Source organism: Gorilla gorilla, chromosome 14, assembly GCF_029281585.2.
Source record: "Gorilla gorilla gorilla isolate KB3781 chromosome 14, NHGRI_mGorGor1-v2.1_pri, whole genome shotgun sequence".
Taxonomy (NCBI): Eukaryota; Metazoa; Chordata; class Mammalia; order Primates; family Hominidae; genus Gorilla; species Gorilla gorilla.
This window is the reverse complement of record NC_073238.2, coordinates 75,569,586-75,596,060: the sequence shown is the minus strand read 5'-3', so window position 1 is coordinate 75,596,060 and position 26,475 is coordinate 75,569,586. Positions and strand designations below refer to the sequence as shown.

The 26,475-nt window shown below is 37.6% G+C and overlaps 1 long non-coding RNA gene across 1 annotated transcript in view; it reads right to left on the bottom strand.

The window, feature by feature from the left end:
- The window catches only part of LOC134757072 (uncharacterized), a 35,136-nt gene extending 9,794 nt beyond the window's left edge, over nt 1-25,342 (bottom strand). The window contains exon 1 of the long non-coding RNA XR_010130675.1: nt 24,862-25,342. This is a non-coding gene — a long non-coding RNA (uncharacterized lncRNA). The remainder of the gene's footprint in view (nt 1-24,861) is intronic.
- Nucleotides 25,343-26,475: the final 1,133 nt, after the last annotated feature.

Below are 26,475 nucleotides of genomic sequence, written 5' to 3'. Positions count from 1 at the left end.
CAGAATATACATTATTTTCAGCACCACACCACACCTATTCCAAAATTGACCACATAGTTGGAAGTAAAGCTCTCCTCAGCAAATGTAAAAGAACAGAAATTATAACACATTGTCTCTCAGACCACAGTGCAATCAAACTAGAACTCAGGATTAAGAAACTCACTCAAAACCGCTCAACTACATGGAAACTGAACAACCTGCTCCTGAATGACTACTGGGTACAGAACGAAATAAAGGCAGAAATAAAGATGATCTTTGAAACCAATGAGAACAAAGACACAACATACCAGAATCTCTAGGACACATTCAAAGCAGTGTGTAGAGGGAAATTTATAGCACTAAATGCCCACAAGAGAAAGCAGGAAAGATCTAAAATTGACACCCTAACATCACAATTAAAAGAACTAGAGAAGCAAGAGCAAACACATTCAAAAGCTAGCAGAAGGCAAGAAATAACTAAGATCAGAGCAGAACTGAAGGAAATAAAGACACAAAAAACCCTTCAAAAAATCAATGAATCAGAAATAATGCCACATATCTACACCTATCTGATCTTTGACAAACCTGACAAAAACAAGAAATGGGGAAAGGATTCCCTATTTAACAAATGGTTCTGAGAAAACTGGCTAGCCATATGTAGAAAGCTGAAACTGGATCCCTTCCTTACACCTTATACAAAAATTAATTCAAGATGGATTAAAGACTTAAATGTTAGACCTAAAACCATAAAAACCCTAGAAGAAAACCTAGGCAATACCATTCAGGACATAGGAATGGGCAGGGACTTCATGTCTAAAACACCAAAAGCAATGGCAACAAAAGCCAAAATTGACAAATTAAACTAAAGAGCTTCTGCACAGCAAAAGAAAATACCATCAGAGTGAACAGGCAACCTACAGAATAGGAGAAAATTTTTGCAATCTATTCATCTGACAAAGGGCTAATATCCAGAATCTACAATGAACTCAAACAAATTTACAAGAAAAAAACAAACAACCCCATCAAAAAGTGGGCGAAGGACATGAACAGACACTTCTCAAAAGAAGACATTTATGCAGCCAAAAAACACATGAAAAAATGCTCACCATCAGTGGCCATCAGAGAAACGCAAATCAAAACCACAATGAGATACCATCTCACACCAGTTAGAATGATGATCATTAAAAAGTCAGGAAACAACAGGTGCTGGAGAGGATGTGGAGAAATAGGGACACTTTTTACACTGTTGGTGGGACTGTAAACTAGTTCAACCGTTGTGGAAGTCAGTGTGGCGATTCCTCAGGGATCTAGAACTAGAAATACCATTTGACCCAGCCATCCCATTACTGGGTATACACCCAAAGGATTATAAATCATGCTGCTATAAAGACATATGCACACGTATGTTTATTGCGGCACTATTCACAATAGCAAAGACTTGGAACCAACCCAAATGTCCAACAATGATAGACTGGATTAAGAAAATGTGGCACATATACACCATGGAATACTATGCAGCCATAAAAAATGATGAGTTCATATCCTTTGTAGGGACACGGATGAAGCTGGAAACCATCATTCTCAGCAAACTATTGCAAGGACAAAAAACCAAACACCGCATGTTCTCACTCATAGGTGGGAATTGAATGATGAGAACACATGGACTCAGGAAGGGGAACATCACACACCGGGGCCTGTTGTGGGGTGGGGGGAGGGGGGAGGGATAGCATTAGGAGACATACCTAATGTTAAATGACGAGTTAATGGATGCAGCACACCAACATGGCACATGTATATAAATGTAACACACCTGCACGTTGTGCACATGCACATGTACCCTAAAACTTAAAGTATAATAAAAGAAAAAAAAAAGCATTTTCTCCCTCCATCAATTAATTCCCAGTTAAGTACTGAAAACCCAAAGCAATCCCATTCCTAGCACATTGTCTGGCACTTAGGAAACACACAGCAAATGTTTGCTGAATTAATTTCTTGAATGAAGAAAAGTTCCCTTAATCCATATCAGACACTTAAGTGGAACTTCTTTACACTGTTTTTGTGCTTCTTGAAGCCACAAAAGATTTAACCTGAAAACCTAATCAATAGCACTTCAATAGCACTCCCGTCAATAGCACTCCCAAAACTGTGGGCTCTAAGAATCAGGCAGTGTCTTGAGTGATTAAAAAGAGGATTATCACCCTTGTAATTTTTATTAAATGCATGGGAGCTGAGTCATTTCTGTGGTTTATTACACAAAGCAGGGCACTGCATCAAGGAGGGAGACAAATATTTAGCTTTGCCTTTTTGTGAATGAGCCTTAGAATAAAGCCAGATCTGCTTTTCTGGAGGACACTTCTTTGCCATTCTCATTTTTTATTTTATAACTTCCTTTATGCATTTAAAGTCTATGAGATCTGAAGAGTTGAATTTGGTAAGTAGAAACAAAATTATTGAGTCTTCATTTGCTGATTGTATCCATGGAAAAAGAAATTTTACTGCCTTTCTCAGAGCATTGAATTTTTCACTCTTAGGCTATAGCAACAAAGTGGAAAACTTATTCCTGTCTCTTCCCTATACAGTGACAGTCAAGTTTCAACTACAAAGATGCCTCAAGGTCCAGTGATTATTTAATTATCTCCTGGAAAATAATTTCCGAATGTGACAAGGGCATCAACAATCTCCTCAAGCCTGCTAAATTTACTTCTTCTGTCACCTTGTCAACTGTCTCCTCATATTCCTTCCCCTGCAGGGTCATATCTAAATTTCGTGGAGCCTCAGGTTTATATAATTGGGAAGAAGGCTCTAAAGAAAAGGCTGGAAAATTACCAAGACAACATTAGATTTAAACAAAAGCCTGCCAGTGAAGACCCCTGAAAACTTAAGCTTCATTAGCTTCAGGATTAATCCACTTATAGGCTCCCCTTATAACTAATGTTGCCAGATAAAATACAGGATGCCCAGTTAAATTTGAATTTTAGGTAAACAATAAATAACTTTTTTATTATAAGAATGTAGTCTTGGGGACAGATTTATACTAAAATATTATTCATTGCTTATCTGAAATTCATATTCAACTGGGCATCCTGTATTTATATTTACTAAATCTGACAACTCTACTTAAAACATGGAGAGAAAAGGCAGACACCTAAGTTCCTAAAATAAATCTATAATACCCACGTGGGTCTCTTTAGGCCTTCTCTGACTTCCCTAGATAATTAGGATCTTGGTCTTTATATGAATAAATATTGCAGAATTGAGTTTCATTCACCCCTGGTTAAATGCTATAAATTTTGAATTAATTTTTATATCTAAAAATTCTATGTGGAAGAGATATGGCATGAATGAATGCTTTTCATTCAAAAATAACTTCAGTAGCAAAGAGACAATGGTAATTAGAAATAAATGCCAATAGATTGTCATATGAAAGAAAAGTAACTTTGTCACACTCAAATTCCCTCGGTAACATATTCTAACCTCTCCTAGCCTTTACAGTGAAGATGCCCTATCATCTTCAAAATTTGCAACCTAAACCATCCTGCTTGAATTTAACCCTCTTGTCCTCTCCTTAATTTAATGAGAAATATCAGTAATTAATATATGGCTTTCCAGACTGGAACACTGTTGTCTTTCTCAGGCTACTCTTCTCCAAGTAAAACAAACAAACAAAAAGCCTGCATTGCATTAGTGTCTGCTCCAGGAAGTGTCTCCCAGCACTCTCACAGAGCGGACTCCTCCACGCACAGATACTCCCCACACCTCAAGATACTTTAGTTTTAAGGTCTGGCCACAGGAAAGAATGTTAAGGAAAATTTTAACTGAATGTTGAATATAATTTGAAAATAATCTCATAGATACAAATTTCTGTACTATTTTTAAGATGTTTTGGGAAACTTATGTGTATTTCGAATTTGTCCTCATACTGACAATAAAATGGAAGTCCTTGTCAGATAAAAGAGAGCGGAAATGTGTTTCTATGAGCCATATAGTAACCAAAGAATGAAATTCTCTATCGATGAGTCACATGCCTAATAGTTTGGTTAGATATGTATTCAGGTGCACAGAGCAAATACTGAGCTGAAAAAATGACCCTGAATGCAATCCAAAAATGTTCACAAGACTGATATTATTAAAAGAAATATAAAATTCAGTACATTCCTTCTGAAGTTACAACTTTGAAAGCAATACACAGTTTATTTATAAGTTCTATTAGTTTCTTTTGAAATGCTTATCTCTTTGTAATTGCAAATTTTTTTCTTCATATGTAAATGGAGAAAATAAAAGCACTTATTTCATTGAGGTGTTGTAGGGATTAAATGAGACTATATTTAAAGCACAACACAATGACTATAATACAATAAGCACTTGATAAATATTTTCTATCAGTATCATTTTCACTACTCATTTTTAATAAGTTACCAAATATATATATAGGAGATATTCTTTTCTGTCCTTTCTCTTCTTTTAGTTTCTTTCTTTCTTATGCCTGAGTACTTGCCATATTGTCAATTATTCAATAGTTGCATGAATATATAGATTTTTAAGTAGGGAAAATCAATAATTTTGTATTTGATCAATATTTTTATATCCTACAAATGTATGTAATATACCTCAGAATTCTGATAGTATTGTACAATCGATTCTTGAACAACTTGATTTTGAACTATGTGGGTCCACTTGCACATGAGTTTTTTCAATAAATATATATATAAATTTAATATATAAATATATTTCATATGATATATAATACATTTTACATAATATAAAAATATATAAATTTTTTGGAGATTTACAACAATTTGAAAAATGTTGCACACAAAACACCTAGCCTAGGAATATCAAAAAAGAAAAAGGTAAGTATGCATTAATGCACAAAATCTATGTAGATATTAATCTATTTTATCATCTACTATCATAAAATACACACAAATCCACTATACAAAGTTAAAATTTATTGAAACATGCACCCAAACATGTTTGGTACCAACTGTACATGGCACCATTCATGGTGGAGAGAAATGTAAACAAATGTAAAGTTGCAGTATTAAATCATGACTGCATAAAATTAACTGTAGTACATACTGTACAACAGTAATCAGTTCAAAGCCACTTCCTGTTGTTCTTGCAGTGAGCTCAAGTGTTGCAAGTATCCATTTAAAATACTTTGTGACACTAATCGTTTCTGTATGAGGAGTTCATTCCTCTAATAAATTGCAGTAAAAAGTGATCTCTTGTGTTTCTCATGTATTTTTCATTTTGTTTAGTGCAATACTTTCAACCTTGCCTAACAACATGGAACACATACGAAGTGCCACTAGTGATGCTGGAAGTGCTTCTGAGAAGCAGAGAAGTCATGGCATTGCAAAAAAAGCTGAATTGCTTGATATGTACCACAGACTGCGATTTGCAGCTGCAGTTACCTGCCATTTCAGAGATTCATCTTGTAAACAAATGACTAAACTTGTGGTATCAATAAATACAATACAGTACTACAATATATTTCCTCTTATGATTTTCTTCATAACATTTTCTTTTCTCTAGCTTTCTTTATGGTAAGAATATACTATATAATACATATAAATTGCAAAATATGTGTTAATTGATTAATTGGTAAGGCTTTTGGGCAACATGGTCTATTAGTAGTTAAGTTTGTGGGGAGTCAAAAGTTCTATGTAGATTTTCAAGTGTTGAGGATCAGTACTTCAATCACCATTTTGTTAAAGAGACAATTTTATTTACAATTCTATTATAAAATACACTCATTTCAATGCTAATCAAGTTGATTTCAGGAATTATTGGTGCTAAATAAGTATAAATATCGTATTAAAATTTGACCTTAAAATAAGGTGAAATCTATGCCTCCATAACTTTTATTCATTGCTATTAGCTCTGCCCTCTGAAGAAGCGTTCTTTCTTTCATTGAGTAATCCAATATGATTCTTCCTTTGGCAGCTCTTCAAGTACCATCAGAAAATGTCTCCTTAGTAGCTGCCCACATCAAGTCGTTTTTTTCCTCAGTTTAGTTTACTTTACCTTATAAAAACATTGAGAGTCTACAGTACACTAGGAGTTATTCTGCACACTAAAAACAAAAAGAATGAAACACAATCCCTGACTGCAAAAAGATTAATTTAATGGGAAGGCAGATGAAGACAGAGAAACTTAATACAAAATAAAATTACTGAGTTGGGACAGTTCTAGGAATGAGACACACCTACCCTTATTATTCTTCATGATTATCCTTCCCAGCCTTTTACTTTCCTTTTACCTTCTTTTGTATACCCTGCAGCACAGAGGTTCTCAATCAGGGCAATTTTGCCTTCCAGGAGATGTTTGGCAATGTCTGGACATTTTTGTTGTCTTTCTGGGTGGGAAAATGGAAGTTCTAGTGGCATCTAATGGATAAAGGCCAGCAATGTGCTAAAAATTCTCAGGAGAGAGGGTGCCCATGCCACCCTCAACAAAGAATTATCTGATCAAAATGTTCCATAGCTTGAGAAACCCTACGTAGCTTTTTGTTTGTTTGTTTTTTGAGACAGGGCGTTGCTCTGTCACCCAGGCTGGACTTCATGATCATGGCTCACTGCAGTTCAGCCTCCTGTGCTCAAGCAATCCTTTCTCCTGGGCATCCCAAAGTGCTGGAATTGTAGGTGTGAACCACCGCACCTGACCCCTACCTAGCTTTTCAATGTCCTTTGTAAAGTGTGGAATTTAGCTTAAAAAAAGGACACATAATTCTAGCTGTCATCTGACCAATTTGAATACAGAACAACCTTTATATTGCTGAATCTACGCTTTGCACCTGAATTAATTAGCCTAAAATGGAACTTAAAAAATTGAATATTCATTCACAGTATTGGCACACAAGGAACATATAAAACTACTACATTGTTCAATTTTTTTCCATATAAATTGTTTTGTTCACTTTTACCTACAGTTCTAGCCTACTGAGAACTTCTGAACCTAATTTAGCTATTGTCAAGTTTGATATGTTCGACTTTTACATCTTTATCCAAATACTGGCAAAAACATCAAGAAGACTAAACCCTATATTATTAAACTGCAAAAGTAACTTGAAAGCTTGAAATTGATCAAGAAAACAAGACTCCTAGGAACAGATTTTCAATAATGAGTCTGCTACATGACACGAACATTATTACTTGCCCCTAAAAACAATGCTGTGGGAGTATGGGTTAGTCAGGGTTCTCCAGAGAAACAGAACCAACAAGTATATATATACACATATATATGTATGTGTGTGTGTGTATATATATACACATACATATATATACACACATACATACATATATATATACACATACATACATATATACACATACATATATGTATATATATACATGGGAATTGGCTTACATGTTGGAGGGAATGGTATAAGTCCCAGAGTCCGACGACCCCATAACAAGAACCTCCTATCCAAGGGCAGGAGAATCTGGATGTCTCAGCTCGAGAAGATAGACTTCGCTCTCCTTCTGCACTTTTGTTCTATTTAAGCAGATTGACTAATGTTGAACCACATTAATGAGAGCAATCTTCTTTACTTAGTCTATTGATTCAAATGTTAATCTTTTTCAGAAATGCTCTCAAAGATACACCTAGGAGGAATGCATACCAGTTACGTGAGCATCCCTTAGTTTAGTCAGATTGACATATTAAACTAACCATCATGGAATAAATAGTATTAGACTCATTTCCCAGCTAAAGACACTGAGGTTCTGTGAAACTAGGGGACACGCCCAGGGACACACAGCAAGTAAGTGAGCAGGAAGGATTGTTATACCACCTACATATAATTTCAAACACCACTAACAGTCTTTCTAGTGCATTGTTTCAAAAAGCAACAACCAGATGCCAATATTGAGTACGTACAACAAAGCTTTACCTATGTAGCTAATCTTCACAACACGTTTGCAATGCAGGCATTACTGCATTCATGTTACAGAGGTGGAAACACTGAAGGTTTAGAACAGCTGTGATTTGACCATAGGCATGTAACTACTAAAAATCAGACCTACAATTCATGCCTCATTCATGTGGCCCTAACACTGCCACATTGCCTCCCACCAGAGGCCATATATCCACTTACTACACAGCCAGCCAGTCCTCCTTTCCCTTTTGTACAAACAGTTGTCCTGGAGTCTCTTTGCCAAATGCTTCTAGAATAGCAGTATATTTTGCTTTTGCTTATTGAGACTCTTATCACATTCATGTATTTAGGAAGAATGTAAGTTTATGGGTAGGTGATTTTTAAAAATTCCAGGGAAAACCGTAGAAGCAGTCTAGTTCTTCACTCATCATTAAAACATATGGGAAGAAGCTATCAATTTTCCCATATGCTAGAAAAAAAATGTAAAATCTCTTCTGCCTTTAAATGTTCCACACTTATAGCATTATACTTGGAAAAGTTAAGATTTATTTTATATCTAGTTAAAATGATGCCTTGGCCGGGCACAGAGGCTCACCCTTGTAATCCCAGCACTTTGGGAGGCCAAGGCAGATGAATCACCTGAAGTCAGGATTTTGAGACAGCCTAATTTGGTGAAACCCCGTCTCCACTAAAAATACAAACATTAGCTGGACCTGGTAGCAAGCGCCTGTAATCCCAGCTAGTCAGGAGCCTGAGGCAGGAGAATCACTTGTACCCAGGAGGCAGAGGTTGCAGCGAGCCGAGATGGTGCCACTGCACTGGCAGGTGCCAGTCCGGGCGACAGAGTGAGAGTGAGACTCTGTCTCAAAAAAAAAAATTAAAATAAAATAATACTTTAAAAATACCAATGGAGGGTGAGTTTATAATTGAAGTTCAAGACAGATAAGGCAAATATTATAAAATATTAATACATTTTAATATAAGTTATAGATATATGGGTATAATGTTATTTTTTCTACCCTTATTGTGGTTGAAATTTTTTATAATAAAAAGTAAAACAAAATATAATGTTCATGATTTGATAATACTTGTCTTCTCTTTAGAAAGTAATTTTCTTTAAACTATTTTTATTGTTCATTAATTCAGTTCAATATAATTCACTCCAAAATATTTTTCTCAAATGTAATTTTTAAAAATCATTAGATCTCAACCTTTAAAAGATAATCAGAATCCCAATAAAACCCTCACTACAGTCAAATCATAAAATCTGCCATTTTTACTTTCAAGACTTACTAAATATGCTGTCTTTGAGTACAACAATAAATTCGTATTTGATTTACTATCAAATGCAGGGTGCTTCAATTTCATTTTAGATCCCTCACATTTAAACCACATTTAACAGGGCTGAAAGCTGTTGCTGAGGATGACAAGTGTTGGCATAACAAGTAAATGAGACAACGGTCATTTTTACATGTATGAATTATTTGACAGTATTATGAGTCAGGCATACCCTGAAATGATAGTTACTTATTGAGCTCACTGTTAAGTAAAGTGAACTACTCCTGCAGTGAGTTCAAAGGAGAGGTATAAAAAAATCTGCCTTTCGGTTTTTCTAAAACCTTTCCAGTTTTTGTAATATTTTCTTTAAAAAGGAAACACTGCCAAAAAATAATAAAAGACCCTTCATAGGTATTTCATCACTAGAGGCTGCTCCAGATGGTAGCAAGGTGTCTGTAGGTAATTCCCGTCTCATACATGTGAGGCAGAGAGCATATTTTCACAGAGCCTTGAAATAGGCATTAGCAGAGAAATGACTTAGCTGATCATGCACTACGTAAGTATGACTGCTTCCCAAGACCAAACATCAGACAGAGCGTCACACCAGGAAAGGGCCAAAACTACTGTGTCAGTATTGGAGAGCTCTGATTCTATTCTTAATACTGAAGAGGGGTTTGAGAAATACTTTATGCAAATAATAGCTATCTTTTCTTAAGAGCTCACTATGCTAAGCCCTTTATGTACAATAACTCCTAACATCCTCATTACTATTTGTGATGGTTAATTTTATGTATCAAAGTTGAATGAGTTGACTACATAAAGCAGATGGCCCTCCATAAGGGGAGTGAACCCCATCTATCCCTTGAAGATCTGAATAGAACGAAAAGACTGACCTTCCCCCAGAGTAATAGAGAATTCCTCCTGCTTGACCACCTTCTAATGTGAACATCGGTTTTTTCCTGACTTAGGACTTAAACAGCATTGGCTCTGGCTGCGTCTTGAGCTTGCTATTTTCCAGGCTGGAATTACTTCATTGGTTCTCCTGGGTCTCTGGCTTGCCAACCTACCCTGAAGATCTTGGGACTTAGCCATTATAATGATATGAGTTCATTCCTTATAAAAATATCTTTATTTATTATAACATATGCATTCTTTTGGTTCTCTGGAGAACCCTGATAAACAAACCATATATTATAAAGTAATACATTTATTCCTATTTTTCCTGTTAAGAATATTAAGGATTGTAGAGCGTATATTTCTTTTCATAGGTTTCTTTTCCTGCTAGACTATAAGCTCCTCCAGGATAAGTATTTTTGTCTGTTTCATTCACTGGTGAGTCCTAAGTGCCTAGGATAATGTGTTTCATAGTAGGAGTTCAGTTTGTTAACCAAATGAATAAATTCACCTGGAAAGTGACAGAGCTAGAGCTGGAAATGAGGTGTGGCTGCTGCCCAGATCTGTTCTTTTAACCTGTATTATGAAATGTCTCTTAGATTTCCTTGGTATTTTCAGAAGGCAGTCTTCAAAAGAATAGTCCTTTTTAGAAAATTACTGGTCTATTTGAGTTCAGTCTTAAAGCTATTAAATCCTGATAGAGGATAAAATCAGGATCCCAAAATATCCCAATGGGTGGAACACTGGACTTGCAAGATGAAATTTAATTAGGAAAAAAAAAAAGTAAAGTCTTTTTATTCCAAACAGCAACTAAACTTATATAGATGTCAAAGGCGTAGCTTAGCAAGAGAATAAATAAAAAAGTCCCTGGAGGATTAATTGACAGGGAGCTTGATATAAATCAGCACTGAACGGTGGTTGCCAAAAAAGCTAATGCAATTCTTGGCTACATTAATAGAATATTTTGTCCAGATCAAGGGAAATAATAATTCCATTCAATTATGCCTCTATATCAAACCACATCTAAGCCACACACTTCAAGAAGAGAGGTAAACTGGAGTACATTCAAAGGAGAGTCACCAAAAAGATGAAGAGAATCAAAGTCATGTTATACAAAGATTAGCTAAAGGAGCAGAAGATGATTGCCAGAAAAGTCAGCAAACATCTGAGATGTCTTCAACATTTGTAAGGCTGTTATGTCTAAAAGATATTATTATTTTTTCCTAACTGGCCCCAGAATGGACTTTGGCCTAAGTAATGAAAAGTTAATGCTATAGTATACTGTCTCAGTTTTCCAAAAGTGATATTGACAACATCATGACAATAGTTAAGATCTCACTCTCTGGTTGTTCAAAACTGACAAAGCTACAATTTGTACTTAGTTGGTAGGTAAGCTTCAGATGAACTGCTGGAGTAGAAGACCTTTATGGTTCCTTCTAGACATAAATATTATGATGCTCTAACAGAATATTAAAGCTAAAGGTAAAGTGGTCAGAATGAGAAAAAATACACTGAAATCTATTGTATGGTTAATAGCATCAGCACTGCGTAGAAAGCATCCACTTACATTATGTTACTGAAACTGCATTGTCACAGAATTAGTGAATAAGAAAACTACAGATTCCTATGATTCCAAATATCTTTCCTCCAAAAGGGAAAACTTCTTGTTTGGTGACTGCTGACACTTTTCAGCTGTGCTTATCAAATCATGAGTGATCCTTTCTACAGGGGGCTGTTGGTGCCAATATACATGTAGCCACCCAGGAAAGAAAATGTGCCTCTACCTGAGACTGTAAGGATCAGTTGCATCAGAGATACAGCCTGTCTCATTCCATTAGGATCCCCTATATTTTGATCTACACTATGACTGTTAAAAGAAAGTAACATCAATATTATAAAATTATCTGAATATGACAATCTTTTAAAATTTTATTGCACCTAAGGTTTGCATAAAATATGAGATTTTATATAATCTATTTCTGATAGTAATGCCAAGAAAAGTTTATAATAAAGCATCACTTCAAAGAATTTAGAATATTAGCCTAAACGTACATTCTTTCTTCACTATGATTTATTTAATAAGCCACTGCGTTTAGTTATTCTAAATTCTATATAAGCAACAGTGTTTAGTTAGCCTAAGTTTATTCAGCCTGTATAATCAATGTTCAAAATATTTCTGGGGCTTTTCACCTCATTTGGAGTAAAAAAAACAAAAAGTGCTTGAAATGGCCAGGACAGCTTTATACAATGGGCCTCCTCTTTGACCTCTCCTTGGTCTGCTCTCCCCTGTCTTGCTCGGCTCCAGCTCCACTGGCCTCTTGGCTAGTTGTTGACTAATTCCTACGTCTGATTACTTGCTGTTCTACTGCATGGGATGCTCATCCCCCCGCAGAGGACTGAATCCTAAGCTCTTCAGGTCTTGAATAAAATGTCACCTTCTCAGTAAAGCCTTCTTGAGGGGAGGAGCCAAGATGGCCGAATAGGAACAGCTCCGGTCTACAGCTCCCAGCGTGAGCGACGCAGAAGATGGGTGATTTCTGCATTTCCATCTGAGGTACCGGGTTCATCTCACTAGGGAGTGCCAGACAGTGGGCGCAGGCCAGTGGGTGCGCGCACCGTGCTTGAGCCGAAGCAGAGCGAGGCATTGCCTCACCTGGGAAGCGCAAGGGGTCAGGGAGTTCCCTTTCCGAGTCAAAGAAAGGGGTGAGGGACGCACCTGGAAAATCGGGTCACTCCCACCCAAATATTGCGCTTTTCAGACCGGCTTAAAAAATGGCGCACCACGAGACTATATCCCACACCTGGCTCGGAGGGTCCTGCACCCACGGAATCTCGCTTATTGCTAGCGCAGCAGTCTGAGATCAAACTGCAAGGCGGCAGCGAGGCTGGGGGAGGGGCGCCCGCCATTGCCCAGGCTTGCTTAGGTAAACAAAGCAGCCAGGAAGCTCGAACTGGGTGGAGCCCACCACAGCTCAAGGAGGCTTGCCTGCCTCTGTAGGCTCCACCTCTGGGGGCAGGGCACAGACAAACAAAAAGACAGCAGTAACCTCTGCAGACTTAAATGTCCCTGTCTGACAGCTTTGAAGAGAGCAGTGGTTCTCCCAGCACGCAGCTGGAGATCTGAGAACGGGCAGACTGCCTCCTCAAGTGGGTCCCTGACCCCTGACCCCCGAGCAGCCTAACTGGGAGGCACCCCCCAGCAGGGGCACACTGACACCTCACACAGCAGGGTATTCCAACAGACCTGCAGCTGAGGGTCCTGTCTGTTAGAAGGAAAACTAACAAACAGAAAGGACATCCACACCGAAAACCCATCTGTACATCACCATCATCAAAGACCAAGAGTAGATAAAACCACAAAGATGGGGAAAAAACAGAACAGAAAAACTGGAAACTCTAAAACGCAGAGCACCTCTCCTCCTCCAAAGGAACGCAGTTCCCCACCAGCAACGGAACAAAGCTGGATGGAGAATGAGTTTGACGAGCTGAGAGAAGAAGGCTTCAGACGATCAAATTACTCTGAGCTACGGGAGGACATTCAAACCAATTCAAAGAAGTTGAAAACTTTGAAAAAAATTTAGACGAATGTATAACTAGAATAACCAATACAGAGAAGTGCTTAAAGGAGCTGATGGAGCTGAAAACCAAGGCTCGAGAACTACGTGAAGAATGCAGAAGCCTCAGGAGCCGATGCGATCAACTGGAAGAAAGGGTATCAGCAATGGAAGATGAAATGAATGAAATGAAGCGAGAAGGGAAGTCTAGAGAAAAAAGAATAAAAAGAAATGAGCAAAGCCTCCAAGAAATATGGGACTATGTGAAAAGACCAAATCTACGTCTGATTGGTGTACCTGAAAGTGATGCGGAGAATGGAACCAAGTTGGAAAACACTCTGCAGGATATTATCCAGGAGAACTTCCCCAATCTAGCAAGGCAGGCCAACATTCAGATTCAGGAAATACAGAGAACGCCACAAAGATACTCCTCGAAAAGAGCAACTCCAAGACACATAATTGTCAGATTCACCAAAGTTGAAATGAAGGAAAAAATGTTAAGGGCAGCCAGAGAGAAAGGTCGGGTTACCCTCAAAGGGAAGCCCATCAGACTAACAGCGGATTTCTCGGCAGAAATCCTACAAGCCAGAAGAGAGTGGGGGCCAATATTCAACATTCTTAAAGAAAAGAATTTTCAACCCAGAATTTCATATCCAGCCAAACTAAGCTTCATAAGTGAAGGAGGAATAAAATCCCTTACAGACAAGCAAATGCTAAGAGATTTTGTCACCACCAGGCCTGCCCTAAAAGAGCTCCTGAAGGAAGTGCTAAACATGGAAAGGAACAACCGGTAACAGCCGCTGCAAAATCATGCCAAAATGTAAAGACCATCGAGACTAGGAAGAAAGTGCATCAACTAATGAGCAAAATCACCAGCTAACATCATAATGACAGGATCAAATTCACACATAACAATATTAACTTTAAATGTAAATGGACTAAATTCTCCAATTAAAAGACACAGACTGGCAAGTTGGATAAAGAGTCAAGACCCATCAGTGTGCTGTATTCAGGAAACCCATCTCACGTGCAGAGACACACATAGGCTCAAAATAAAAGGATGGAGGAAGATCTACCAAGCAAATGGAAAACAAAAAAAGGCAGGGGTTGCAATCCTAGTCTCGGATAAAACAGACTTTAAACCAACAAAGATCAAAAGAGACAAAGAAGGCCATTACATAATGGTAAAGGGATCAATTCAACAAGAGGAGCTAACTATCCTAAATATATATGCACCCAATACAGGAGCACCCAGATTCATAAAGCAAGTCCTGAGTGACCTACAAAGAGACTTAGACTCCCACACATTAATAATGGGAGACTTTAACACCCCACTGTCAACATTAGACAGATCAACGAGACAGAAAATCAACAAGGATACCCAGGAATTGAACTCAGCTCTGCACCAAGCGGACCTAATAGACATCTACAGAACTCTCCACCCCAAATCAACAGAATATACATTTTTTTCAGCACCACACCACACCTATTCCAAAATTGACCACATAGTTGGAAGTAAAGCTCTCCTCAGCAAATGTAAAAGAACAGAAATTATAACAAACTATCTCTCAGACCGCAGTGCAATCAAACTAGGACTCAGGATTAAAAATCTCACTCAAAGCCGCTCAACTACATGGAAACTGAACAACCTGCTCCTGAATGACTACTGGGTACATAACGAAATGAAGGCAGAAATAAAGATGTTCTTTGAAACCAACGAGAACAAAGACACAACATACCAGAATCTCTGGGATGCATTCAAAGCAGTGTGTAGAGGGAAATTTATAGCACTAAATGCCCACAAGAGAAAGCAGGAAAGATCCAAAATTGACACCCTAACATCACAATTAAAAGAACTAGAAAAGCAAGAGCAAACACATTCAAAAGCTAGCAGAAGGCAAGAAATAACTAAAATCAGAGCAGAACTGAAGGAAATAGAGACACAAAAAAACCCTTCAAAAAATCAATGAATCCAGGAGCTGGTTTTTTGAAAGGATCAACAAAATTGATAGACCGCTAGCAAGACTAATAAAGAAAAAAAGAGAGAAGAATCAAATAGACACAATAAAAAATGATAAAGGGGATATCACCACCGATCCCACAGAAATACAAACTACCATCAGAGAATACTACAAACACCTCTATGCAAATAAACTAGAAAATCTAGAAGAAATGGATACATTCCTCGACACATACACTCTCCCAAGACTAAACCAGGAAGAAGTTGAATCTCTGAATAGACCAATAACAGGAGCTGAAATTGTGGCAATAATCAATAGTTTACCAACCAAAAAGAGTCCAGGACCAGATGGATTCACAGCTGAATTCTACCAGAGGTACAAGGAGGAACTGGTACCATTCCTTCTGAAACTATTCCAATCAATAGAAAAAGAGGGACTCCTCCCTAACTCATTTTATGAGGCCAGCATCATTCTGATACCAAAGCCGGGCAGAGACACAACCAAAAAAGAGAATTTTAGACCAATATCCTTGATGAACATTGATGCAAAAATCCTCAATAAAATACTGGCAAACCGAATCCAGCAGCACAGCAAAAAGCTTATCCACCATGATCAAGTGGGCTTCATCCCTGGGATGCAAGGCTGGTTCAATATACGCAAATCAATAAATGTAATCCAGCATATAAACAGAGCCAAAGACAAAAACCACATGATTATCTCAATAGATGCAGAAAAAGCCTTTGACAAAATTCAACAACCCTTCATGCTAAAAACTCTCAATAAATTAGGTATTGATGGGACGTATTTCAAAATAATAAGAGCTATCTATGACAAACCCACAGCCAATATCATACTGAATGGGCAAAAACTGGAAGCATTCCCTTTGAAAACTGGCACAAGACAGGGAGGCCCTCTCTCACCACTCCTATTCAACATAGTGTTGGAAGTTCTGGCCAGGGCAATCAGGCAGGAGAAGGAAATAAAGGGTATTCAATTAGGAAAAGAGGAAGTCAAATTGTCCCTGTTTGCAGACGACATGATTGTTTATCTAGAAAACCCCATCATCTCAGCCCAAAATCTCCTTAAGCTGATAAGCGACTTCAGCAAAGTCTCAGGATACAAAATCAATGTACAAAAATCACAAGCATTCTTATACACCAATAACAGACAAACAGAGAGCCAAATCATGAGTGAACTCCCATTCACAATTGCTTCAAAGAGAATAAAATACCTAGGAATCCAACTTACAAGGGATGTGAAGGACCTCTTCAAGGAGAACTACAAACCACTGCTCAATGAAATAAAAGAGGATACAAACAAATGGAAGAACATTCCATGCTCATGGGTAGGAAGAATCAATATCGTGAAAATGGCCATACTGCCCAAGGTAATTTACAGATTCAATGCCATCCCCATCAAGCTACCAATGACTTTCTTCACAGAATTGGAAAAAACTACTTTAAAGTTCATATGGAACCAAAAAAGAGCCTGCATTGCCAAGTCAATCCTAAGCCAAAAGAACACAGCTGGAGGCATCACACTACCTGACTTCAAACTATACTACAAGGCTACAGTAACCAAAACAGCATGGTACTGGTACCAAAACAGAGATATAGATCAATGGAACAGAACAGAGCCCTCAGAAATAACGCCGCATACCTACAACTATCTGATCTTTGACAAACCTGAGAAAAACAAGCAATGGGGAAAGGATTCCCTATTTAATAAATGGTGCTGAGAAAACTGGCTAGCCATATGGAGAAAGCTGAAACTGGATCCCTTCCTTACACCTTGTACAAAAATCAATTCAAGATGGATTAAAGATTTAAACGTTAGACCTAAGACCATAAAAACCCTAGAAGAAAACCTAGGCATTACCATTCAGGACATAGGCATGGGCAAGGACTTCATGTCCAAAACACCAAAAGCAATGGCAACAAAAGACAAAATTGACAAATGGGATCTAATTAAACTAAAGAGCTTCTGCACAGCAAAAGAAACTACCATCAGAGTGAACAGGCAACCTACAACATGGGAGAAAATTTTCACAACCTACTCATCTGACAAAGGGCTAATATCCAGAATCTACAATGAACTCAAACAAATTTACAAGAAAAAAACAAACAACCCCATCAAAAAGCGGGCGAAGGACATGAACAGACACTTCTCAAAAGAAGACATTTATGCAGCCAAAAAACACATGAAAAAATGCTCATCATCACTGGCCATCAGAGAAATGCAAATCAAAACCACTATGAGATATCATATCACACCAGTTAGAATGGCAATCATTAAAAAGTCAGGAAACAACAGGTGCTGGAGAGGATGTGGAGAAATAGGAACACTTTTACACTGTTGGTGGGACTGTAAACTAGTTCAACCATTGTGGAAGTCAGTGTGGCGATTCCTCAGGGATCTAGAACTAGAAATATCATTTGACCCAGCCATCCCATTACTGGGTATATACCCAAAGGACTATAAATCATGCTGCTATAAAGACACATGCACACGTATGTTTATTGCGGCATTATTCACAATAGCAAAGACTTGGAACCAACCCAAATGTCCAACAATGATAGACTGGATTAAGAAAATGTGGCACATATACACCATGGAATACTATGCAGCCATAAAAAATGATGAGTTCATGTCCTTTGTAGGGACATGGATGAAATTGGAAACCATCATTCTCAGTAAACTATCACAAGAACAAAAAACCAAACACCGCATATTCTCACTCATAGGTGGGAATTGAACAATGAGATCACATGGACACAGGAAGGGGAATATCACACTCTGGGGACTGTTGTGGGGTGGGGAGAGGGGGGAGGGATAGCATTGGGAGATATACCTAATGCTAGATGACGAGTTAGTGGGTGCAGCGCACCAGAATGGCACATGTATACATATGTAACTAACCTGCACATTGTGCACATGTACCCTAAAACTTAAAGTATAATAAAAAATAAATAAATAAATAAATAAATAAATAAATAAAAAGCCTTCTTTGCTCACCCTGTTTAAAATTACAGCCCCTCTATATGAAGCTTCCTATATCCCTTACCTGGCTTTATATTTTTCCCCAGAAATTAAAAAAATTTACATCGTATGTATTTTGTTTTGCAGAAGTGCTTTTATTCACTGCTACGTTCCAGAGTCTAGAATGAATGCTTGCTGAATAAATGAGCAAACAAACAAATGGTGGTCTTTACTTTTGGAAAAAACCTCACGTAGCTTCACTCTTAAAGATGGTGTGATACATTGTGCTTACTGCCCCTGTATAAAACTTCTCACTTAACATTATGTAGACACCTCTAAAAAATGTCTCGGAGACCATAAAGAAAAAATGATTAATATGTAATAATATCTCTAAGATTTAAAAGAAATAATATAATTTGGGTCTTTTCTACATACTCTAACAACATAATTACAGAGATATATGGTGGCTTTCTGTTAAAAAACATTGCTAAGAGATAGACATAGTAGATTAGGTAATGCATATTTTAGCCTTATGATCATAGTCTTTCCAAAGAGTGAGAGAAAAAAAAGTCTTATTCGTTCCCTCACTTAGAAAATGTGTCCTCAGAAATATTTCCACCCTTATTATTAAATGCATTTTCCAGTTCCTCTAGATAAAGCCCAGTGCCAGGTGGTAGGAATATAGGTTGAACAAGTGAACAAGAAAGTCCTGACCTGAAAGGGCTTCTGATTCTAGTTGGGGAGAGGAAAAAAAGAAGAGATTCATACTAACAGCTGTCCCCTTGGAATACGCAGATATACCGCCAACATTCTTACAGATGAATGATACACAAGAGGATCTGAAAGACTGTAGTGGAAACAGAACTTTGAATAATTGAGAAGGGATTATGAGTGGATGAAACACATCCGTATTCGTTATGACTTGTTCTTAGTTGTTAGCTATTTCCTCTAGTGCCTCTGAAGGATTAATAAGGTTATCAAGACAGAGTGTCACAACTGATAAGTGTTTTAACCCTTACTGTGACCTGGCTGACAGCAACTGTGAAATCTTAATAGTATCAAATTGTAGTGCTGTAGCATGCTACACTATTTCATTCTTTTATTCCCCATGACTGAAGAACTTGAGGATATTTTTTATTGGTGTCACTACAGTGATAATATGTGATGCTGTGACATTATGAAGGTTTATTTTACATAATTTTCAGTCTCTACTTTTAAATCTCTCACTTAGTCATACTTTCAGATCTTCATCTAAAATTCTCACCTTCTCAAGTTCATTTCCTAGTCAATCCAGTTATAGAAAGCAAATGCCTAAAGCACCATTCAATAAAGCCAAGATAGGCATATTGGTTTTAAGTTACATCCGCTTCTCCAAGGAAATACCAGAATCACAATTCAGAATCAACATTTTTTTTGTTCATGAATTTAGGTATGCATTTTGCTTGATTGGATCATGCCAACAGGTTGACATTATTTTAGGCTGCTTTAAAATGCCAATGATCTGAGGAAAAAAACATGATTATTTTACCCTTTCATGACATGGAATAAGAATCAATGGTTTAATTTTGTTTGGCCTATCCTTCTACACATCCTGTATGTAGCAAACCATAGTTCCAGGATTTTATAAGAGTCATCAAAGGCTGTGGAGAGAGTAAAGCCAGACGTTGCTGCTTTACAGCACCTGTCAGGGAACGTTATGTTGCCAGCATATATGCACCTTCCCTGCATTAACAAAGCTTGCAGAGATGAATACAACATGAGCTTCAAAGGTAATAGATGCTGCATTTTGATAAGGTTTTAATGGACATGGACATTTCAACGAAGCTACAATGGGTGACAGCTTAAATTCAGGATCTGAGAAAGCCTTTAATTAAGATTTATAAGGCCAGCTACTGGAAGCAAATATAAAATGATGGTTAGACATGGTGAAAAAGGAAGATGACTGATGGTCCCAGTGCTTTATAACTAACCCTCATTCTAACTTAGATGATTTCATAACATTTCCAAATATGGAGAGTTTTGTAGCTCTGTGTCACAGGAGATAGGGAGGAACAACTCTGAAATTGCCCAGCCCAGATCCAGAGTATTAACAAGTGACAGGCTCTTTGTGTGGGTGATGAATACCAATACCACAGTGTCCCACTGGCTTCTGATGACCAGAAACCATTATTCCCAGCAGCAGCAATGCCCAACAGAGTTTTAGGCTCATACCCTATAATGTCAAATAGGCCTCTAAGCCTCTTCCCTATCCTCTGTTGTCCAAAAGCAGGTTCAAAACTGCCCGTGCAATCACCAGTGAAAATAACACTTCTACAGATCCAGTTTAGTATCAATGCTGTCACTCTTCTTCAGAGACAGCTCAAAAGAGGTGACCACAGCCTCACTGAAAGAGCATTTAGAGTGTAGTGTTAGCAACATTCACTATACAAAGAGTCCACATGTTTCTTTCTACAGCTGGGAGATCATAAGGAAAAGGCATAATGTGTATACTTTTGATAGGATCATGTTGAATGAGTGGCCTTTATTTCAACCCAAAAGAAGCCAGTGCCAAGAAGGCAAAATGATTGTAAAAACTGAGAAATATAAAAGTGGGAGCTAAATGCTGAGTACACATGGTCATATAAATGGAAACAAAGGCACTGGGGAGGACTATCAGGAAAGGAGGGAGGGGGACATGGGATGAAAAACTACCTCTTGGGTATAATGCTCATCACCTGGATGACAGGATCATCCGTACCCCAAACCCTAGCATCACACAATATGCCCATGTAACAAACCTGCACATGTACCCTCTGAATCTAAAATAAAAGTTGAAATTATAATTTTTTTTGAAATACTGAAAAAATTCTGTGCACTAATTTCCACTATCCTCAAGCTATAGTAAAAGTTTCTTTGTGTATCTTAGAATCATAGAATCTCAAACTGGGAAGGACACTAACATATCTTGTTTAAAGACATTTTGGATCGTAAATAATTCTACAAACTGAAATTAAGTACAATGTCTTAAACCCATAATATGTTCAATGCAATAGCTTTTTCTGCCAAGATATGGTTTATGTTTTTAAGTAAAATTACGGCTGTGGAGAGGACAGTATAATCACATAAAACAGATGTTAATTGTTCATTTCATTTCAAATAATTAAGGTAACAGAGTTAGATATCAGAATTATAGTGCTTAAACTTGGGCAGAAGTTAGAATTAGTAAATCTAAAGATTAGCATGCAGCTACTCAATATATTTTCATAGGTACAATGAAGATAATACACACTTTTATTGTTTATACAGATCAGTTGATAATGAAGACAAAATATTTAGCAAATACGATTTACTTTTTTACTCAACAAGCACAAATTCAACACACTTCCTACATTGCAGTGTCATACACAACCTTCTCTCAGAACATTTTATTGTACTTATTTGCCTACAGACTAATTCTTCAATTAGTCTACAGCTTTGCTGCTATGGTCTGAATGTGTCCCCCAAAATTCATATGTTAGAAACTTCATCCCACTGCAACAGTGTTGGAAGGTGGGGCCTTTGGCAAGGCATTCAGTTCATGAAAGCTCCACTCTCACTTATGCATTCATGCTGTAATCAAAGGGCTTGATGGAAGGCATCTGTCTCTCTGTTCCCTTCTGCCTTCTGCCATGTGAGGACACAGTGTATCAGCCTTCTGGTGGGTATGGCATTCAAGGCGTCATCTTGGAAGTTGATTGCAGTCCTCACCAGATGCTGGTACCTTGATCTTGGACTTTCAAGCCTCCAGAATAATGAGAAATAAATTTTTGTTCTTTGTAACTTACTCTATGGTATTCTGTTACAGCAAAGACAAAAATTAGTACCAGAGAAGTGGGGTGTTACAAATACCTAAAAATGTGGAAGTGACTAAATAATGGATAGAGGCTGGAACTCTTTTGAAGTGAATACTGGAAAAAGCCTATGTTTTCATGAACAGAGCAGTAAGAGTGATTCTGGTAAGAGCTCAGAAGAAGAGGAAAGCTGCAGCCCCAATCTTCTTAGAGATAACCTACATTGTTGTGAACACAATGCTGGTAGAAATATGACAAGTAAAGGATACTCTAATGAGGTGTTAGACAGAAGTAAGGAATATCTTACTGAAAACTAGGAGAAAGGCTAGCCTTGATACAAAATGAAAAAGAAGTTGGCTAAACAATGTCAATATCCCACAACTTTGTGGAAGGCAGAACTTAAGAGCAATGAGCTAGAATATTTAAAAAGAGAAATCTCTAAGCAGCAGTGTTTACTGCTTATAGTCAAATGTGAGAACAGAGAATGATTCAAAGACAGAATTTATAATTAAAAGAGAAACAGTATGAAAAGATTTGGAAAATTCTCAGCCTGGCTTTGTGGAGAATTAAAAACTATGCTTAGGAGAGAAAACCAAGGGTGTGGCCCAATGACCATTTATTAAGGAGATTAGTGTGGACAGAAGGAAGCCAGTGCTACTCATCAAGACAATGAGAAATTGACCCCTAAAGCATTGCAGATATCTAGGTCCTTGAGGGCAGAACAGTTTCATAGGAGGGGCCTAGGGTACGCATGGGTCCTTGGAGCTCACTGCCCATGGCCACCTCAAGTCTCTGTTCCCTACATTCCAGCACAGCTCTTCTCAGGCACCAAGCTGTGACTCAAGCAGGACCAGTACAGCTCAGGCTGTCACTCCAAAGGGCACAAACTACAAAACTTGGCAGCATCCAGACAGTTCTAATTCTGCAGGCACACAAAGTGCACAAACTGTGGAGGTATGGCTTTCTGCACGAATATTTCAAAGGATGCTATAGAGAGCCTCAGAGTTCCAACCAGAGACCTGCCACAGAGGCAGAGACACTGCAGAAAGACTGCACTAAGACAATATTTAGTGGACCTGTGGAGCAGGACTACCCTTGAGATACCAAAACCGTAGAGTCCCTGGCATGCAGTACCAGCCTGGGAAAGCTGCAGGCCTATGACTTCAAGGTATAAGAGCTGATACGTGGGCTATGTCCAACAAAGCCATAGGGATGGAGCTTCCTGGGGCCTGGGAACCTCAACCTCCCCATATCCCAGTATGTCCAGAAGGCAGGACATGAAGATAAGATTATTCTCTAGCCTTAAGATTTAATCTTCTTTTTCCTGTTAGGCTTTGGGCTTACTTGGTACCTGTTACCCCTTTTTTCTTTACTATTGCTCCATTTTGGAATAAAATTGTCTATCCTATTCCTGTCTCACTATTACATTTTGGAAGTACATAACTAGTTTGATTTCACAGACTCACAGCTGGAGAGCAATTTGCCTCAGGGTGAATTATACCTTGAGTCTCACCCTCATATTTAGATGTGAGTTTGGACTTAGACTTTTGGGTTGATGTTGGAACAAGTTAAGACTTTTGGGAATATTGAAATGGAATGAATGGATTTTTCATGTGAGAAGAATATAAATTTGGGGGCCAAGCATGAAATTCTATGATCTAAACGTGTTCCGCCAAATTTTTGTGTTGGCAACTTAATCCCCAAAGCAACAGTACTGGAAAATGGGTTTTGGGGGGAAGTGTTTATGTTATGAGGGTTCCACCCTCGTGAATGGATCGATGCCATTATAAATGGGCCTGATGGAGGGAGGTTAGTCCTTTTTTGCCCTCTGCCTTCTGCCATGTGAGGACACAGTGCTCCCTCCCTCTTCCCTGATGCAAGGTTCAAGGTGCCATCTTGGAAGTGGAGACCACACCCTCACCAGACACCAGATCTGATGGTGCCTTGATCTTGAATTTTCCAGCCTCCAGAACTGTGAGAAATACATTTCTAGTTTTTACAAATTATTCAGTCTATAATGTTCTGTTATAGCAGCACAAATGGACTAAGATACTTGCCAAAAGCAGAGGTTGTTTCTTAATGATTTTTGAATTTTAGTGACTAAAGCAGTGCCTGGAGCATAACAAACAGATAATAAATGTTTTTTGGATGAAGAAGAGATAAAAGGAGGAATAAATGCCAGAACCTGAGCTAGGCTTCCAGGACAATAAGATGATGAACTAACCTGTAATTCATGTACTGCCTTTATATGTTAGTTGGGAAATGGAAATGTAAAAATATATATGCAATTTATATAGTGAGAAAAATATTTTAATAAATGTATAAGAAATATAATCAGAACACCAAGATCAGCAAATAGTCAAGTCCAGGGAAAATTTTCTATGTTCTTTTTAAATTTATTCAACATATATTTATCAGGTATACGTATATACTAGCATTGTTTAGGATACTGTAAATGTCATACTGAACAAAAAATGTATTTGCTGCCCTTGTGAAAAAGTAGTTGAGATATTGTAAAAAGTTACCTGTGCCTACTTGAGGTGATCTCTCCCCTCCATGTCCCTCGCCTTCCCAGCAGTAGAGATTGGAGGAAAATATGAGAAAGAGACCTAAGATAGATGGTGAGGAAGAGACCTACATTTAACTTGTTTGTGCCATAGTATAAATTTGGAGAAGATTTTGGAGACATTAATATTTATTCCATATCTATGCCAAGATTTTCAATCAGCTTTAGCCATAGTAAAGGTATTTTGGTCTCCATGTGATTCTCTCCTATATCTTCTGTTTCAATTGGTTCTAAGTTCTAGACCCTTAAACAATTGGTAGTCATGACAATGGGGAGAAATAGAAATATTTAGATTATTTTCTCAAAGTAGTTCTTATTGCTTAACTGAACTGAGGAAAGAAGAGAAAGGATGCTACCGTCATTCCTGGCTCTAGCAGCTTGGTGGATAATGATGTCGCAGTGAGACAGGGAAGGCTGGGAAGCGGACTAAGAGCGTGACACAGCTCTGTTGACAATGATAAGGAACAAGGAGGAGAAGCAGATTTGAGTGAAAGAAGCCATTTTACTTTTCGGCATGTTAAGGTTGAGACATATCAAGTAGCATTTGCATGTGAAATGCTTTAGCATACAATCAGAAAATAGCTCTCTGGAGCCCATAATACTGACTTGAATTTTTTTTTATGTATAGGCTATATTTGAAATCACCAGGGTAGACAAGATTGTCCAGGTAAAATACATAATGTGAGAATTGAAATTTAGAACTTAAGAGGTCAACACTAAGGAATGAATAGAGAGAAAGAAACAAACAAAAGAAACTGAAGAGGTTTATTCAGAGATAAATGGAAAGCCATTGAAGAAATGTGGTGGAAATTAACGGAAGACAAACTTTTAAGAAAACAAGGTTGGTTGGCATCAATGAATGTTGGGACCAGTCACTCAATGTGAGATGCCTAAGCATCAATTTGACTTTTTAATTAGGGAAATGCCAGAGGCCTTAACAAGGGGAGAGATGAGAGTTGAGTAGGGAATGGTGTTAAAGGAACAGTTGAGGAAATTTGGACTCAATCAGGAGAAAATAAGGACCAGACAGGAGCATTTAATATGAAAGTGTTCTTTTCAAGAACACCACTAAAATATCAAATGTTTTTAAAAACATACATTTTAAATACAATTGTCAGTTAAAATGAATATTTTCAACTCCTTAAATATTTTTCAAGTTACTTTTATAATTAAATTTATTTTGTAAAATTCTGTTTTGTATAAAAGGGTTTTCTTATTTTTCCTTTGTCAATTTATCATAACATATATTTTGGAAACCCATCAAACCCACAGAAATGTTGAGGCAGAATAACTGATGCCAAGCATGAAAAAAATTATACATAAGAATAATAAAACTGCAAAATATCAGTTGCAGAATAATATGTAGTTGTAATTAACATTAATGACATTTATGTGAGCATTTTGGTTCAAAATAGTTGCTACTGAAGTAGGGAAAATTGTTTACTGTGAAGAATGTCTTTTTTGAAGATAATATTACAAATAGACTGGAAACAGTTTCAAAATTATTTCCCTTAGTCTGTAGGCAATTTTCTACCATAAGTAATTGGCTCTTTGCTGCTAATTAATTTGAACT